Genomic DNA, 4,368 nt, shown 5'->3' on the forward strand with positions numbered 1-4,368 from the left:
GCTAGTTTTAATTACTGAGACAATTATTTGTAACTATTTTGCTTCAGTTCTTTGTTTTAGTTAAATAATTACGGCAGAAGTTTTTAGAAGGCTGAATACAATTGATCTGGCAACCATGAGAATTGTATCATGTCAGCGCCCACGATTCGTACGGTCTCGGAGCTCGCTTTACCCCCCTGCCTAAAGCGAATGCAGGTCCTTCGTTGACTCCATGTTCGTTGGCCTCAGGGAATGGAACGGCCGCCGAAAGAGATGATATATATAGCGCAAAGACAAACAATGGAAAAGGCAATGACCATGATACAATGAAACTGCATGCAGATCGCAGGTATGCAACCGTAGGTAGCTCAATCTCTTTCGAAGCACGGTAAAACAAAACATGACGAGCTGCAGCCGCGAATCTCAGAAGGCTGCCTTCTCGAGACAAAATGGCACCATTTGTCAATCATAGCGCTTAAGAGCTGCTTTCAATTTTATATCGCGCGTAGTAAGAAAAAAGCACCCACACGAAAATCAGCTAGCTTTGTTCGTATACCGGAACAGCATGGAATGGTATCATCGGTATCATCAGGAAGCAGTGCCGGGTACGCACATCTGGGGACCAGTAAGGCATTGAGCTACCTACGGTTCAAGAAAGATAGCCTCAGGAGGCTGTGGCTGAGCACAGACAAAAAGTAGCTTGCACTTGGGGGTTAGCTGCACTCTTCCAGCTGTTTTCTAATGACGTGAGTCAGGCTAAGAACATGTGCGCATCTTAGGGCTACATGACAACACGAAGCGGAAACGATTACTCCAGATCTAACACGTTTAGCAAAGGCACCTTCATGGGCACCATCAACACATGGCACATGACCCACAATATGTCGGCAAGCGACCATTACCCCATCATTTATCTGCACAAAAAGGCAGGAACTGTGGCGCTAAGGTCACAGATTGGGAGGTGTGTCAGTCTGCTCTGCTCAAAGAAACGAACGTTACCGGCGTAGTTAGAGCCATTAGGAAGAACTTCAAAATTCCGCAGAACGAATTCTAAGAAGGACATGCCATGCACATATATACACCTAATTAATTTGTGGAAAACGTGGCTCATGAGAGGCTACGCAGCGCGTGGTAAGAAATAAAAGGTCCTGGCCTGCTCAAGAAGAAAAGGGAAAGAGATAAAAAAGTATGGGAGAGGACTTCCAAACACTTGATAGGTTGACCACTTTCGCTCGTTTCAACATGAACACAAACAACTAAATCCCTCAAGGCCCTTTCTTCGCTTTCTTTTGTTCGTACGACTTAATACATGGACACGACGAGGGGAAGTTTAGTCGTAAAAAGCAGGTTTTATTACTCAACCCATCCATGCATAAAAGTGGGTGATGTGGGTCGTTTGACCCACAAGCAGGGGGTGGCCACCGTCAGGCTGAGTCAGCAGCCCATGAGGGGCTGAATAGCGACTTTTCTGGGAGCCCCTCCATTCCCCTCGAATGAATTCTTTGGGCAGGATTGAGACGTGACATAACCTGGAGCACCAGGGCATGAGGCGCCAGCGGGGCTCCCTGTGCACATACAAGACTCGTCAGGACCTCCCTCAAGGATGAGAGGGTCTCAAGACACACCCTATATGATACGAGTTTTAAGTTGACATCTGCGAGATAGGTGAGAACACATTTGTGAGTGAACACTGGTTCATCCCCTAAGAAAAGTAAAGGGTGTAGTGGAATGTTGTATGTGTAGATTTTAGGTTCGTATCGATGTTTCTTGCGGCATTGTAGGATGTGCGCTCAATTACCACGTGGAGCACGGAAAGCCATTCCCCATGTACACTTGCCACAAACTGGTGGGAGTGCGCCATTCAAAAGATACGCGTGAGTGTGGCCTATTCGCAATCTGCAAATGGGCACTTCTGTAAACGTATTGTGCACTTCTGTAAACGTATTGTGTTTCTCAGTGAGGTATTTACCTATCTGTGCTTTTATTGTGCTTGTTATGCAATCCTTTGTTCCATTTCTGCTGCCATCGTTCTTGGAGTCTATGTGGCATCGCAGGTTTCATGCCTATATACGACACTGGAGGTTCATACACGCCAGGGCTAAAAGCACCCGCTGCAGCATATTGGCCGGCAACTTCATTTCCACAAATGCTGCCGTGCCCTGGCACTCAGCACACTACTATCGCCATATTTGAAGCATATATAAGCCGACATAATCTTTATAATGAGTTGGTTTAAGGCGGCACTACGTTAAAATGCATACAGCAAAAATAAATAAAACACCCAGGCATTCTGAAGCAGAAAGTAGCAAAGTACTTAGTGTTCTTGTTTCCATTATCCTTCCCACACACACGGATGTTAGTTACAAAAATGTTGGACCTCATGAGCTATTCAATTTGCAGATGAATGGCTTGCCATACCTCTATGGCATTTTGTTAGAGAGAGGACCCTTACACTACACAAACATGCAACATTTAGGGCTCATGGCCTTACAAACCCCCCCCCCCCCCCCCCCCCCCCCCCAAAAAAAAGTTCAACTTCATCCAGTGCTGTAGAGAGAGAGAGAGAGAGAGAGAGAGAGAGAGAGAGAGAGAGAGAGAGAGAGAGAGAGAAGACCTTTTATTATGAGCACTGATCATGTGGAAGAGGTTCCCTAGTCACAGGAATCCATTGGCCATACTGACCACGGCTGCCCTCTCGACCCGTATGAGCCGGTCCTGGTCCAAAAGGGAGGAACTGTCTCCCACTGCTCTTGGGGGTGGGGGGAAGGGAATATTACTGGTGGCAATCCTACCGTAACCTTACATTCATCTACAATAATGTGCCCAAGTGTCTCTGGCTGCTGGTAGAATTTGCATCCAACTGAATATTGGCTTGGACAAATTAGGTTATGTCGGTTGGGATGAGGATATGCATTTGAAGAAGTCGTGGAGTAGTTTCCTGATCATTTGCGAGGCTTGGCTGAATTATTATTGGGCATAGTCAGTAGTGCGCAGAAGGAACTACTGCCAGGAGTATCGTCGTTTCTTCTACCTGACAGCAGCAGATGCTGTGGGCGTGGTTTTTGCAGAGGAACATGGTTTCTGGTTTCATACGGTCTCCTCATTGACTGAGCCTTCACAACCCAGAATAAAGTTTGCAAAATGAAACACCCTTCATCGCCACTACAAGATAGGTGGGAAGTGTCAATTGACCAAATGGGAAGGTAGGGCAGGCATGCTCCAGTCATAGCCATAACCAGTTTGAGCCACGCTGGTCAGAAAGGCCCCCCCCTGTTAAAGGAGCCACAAAGACAAAATACAACTTTAGTCCAGTAAACAGACTGCTTTGTCCGGATAATAAACGTACCAACTTTACCACAAACCTCAAACAAACGATGCTGCTGAGAAGGGAAGCAGACGAAGCAGTGGCAACTCCACAGATACTTTCCAGTCAGTTCTCCACGACACCACAGAATCTCGTTTGTACAATTAGCGGCCGCCAACCAGGGCCAATGCCAAGAAATGCGACTGGCTGATGGTAGTGTGGCCTCTAGTTCCATTTGATCCTATCACCAGAATGCTAATGTGCAGTTAAAAGACCAATAACATTTTTAGGGCTGGCCCATAAAACGAGATTCCTGCCCATACTTCATCACTGTGGCATGAAATATGAAAGTTTTTCAGTATTCCTCAATTTCTTTGTTCACAAGAGTGTCTTTCATAGCTGGAACAAAGCTGAGTGAGCTACCAAAGGCTCTTTTGGAGAAATGGAAGCGGTGGACCGCAGGGCGTGGGAGATTCTTTTTAATGGCGGATGGAACTGCACAATGATGGTGACAGTAGGAGGCAGCTGCCAAGCTACCTCTTCGTTCTCTAATATTTTTAACAGGCTTGTTCTTTCAAAGTGAACAAAGATGCATTTTCTCTTCGTGACCGCTTTAATGCACCTTGCATCGGCAAGGTGGCATCACAGAACAAACAAAGCATGTTAGTCTCTTCACTAACCCAAACAAAGCATAAACCGGTGGTTGGCAACCAGCAGGAAAGCATTACGCAGCTCCCGAGATGCCGGCATGGCAGTTTTGACCCCAAATGGGATTAGACAGGAACAATGAAAGGTTGCTTCCAGTTGGCATTGCCCTTCACCTTCACAGCCTGATAATGCAGTCACTAGCTTCCTTTCCTTGGACTGGTCCAAAAAAAGACTCCCCTCCCCGGATTTCCCATCTAGCATTTGCCGTGTTCGCTTCATGCAACGTGGCCCTCCATCTCAGAAAGTTGCCAACCCCTGGTTTAAACGAATCAAATGAAAAACAGAAAGACGGGCCCTGACAGCGAAACCCATCAGCAGCAAGCATGACCACTTGGTTCACCATCGAATAACAATTTTATTAGGGGAAAAAACACAAG

This window comes from Haemaphysalis longicornis, unplaced genomic scaffold, assembly GCF_048455015.1.
Source record: "Haemaphysalis longicornis isolate Haplotype H1 unplaced genomic scaffold, Haemaphysalis longicornis Haplotype H1 scaffold_2, whole genome shotgun sequence".
Taxonomy (NCBI): Eukaryota; Metazoa; Arthropoda; class Arachnida; order Ixodida; family Ixodidae; genus Haemaphysalis; species Haemaphysalis longicornis.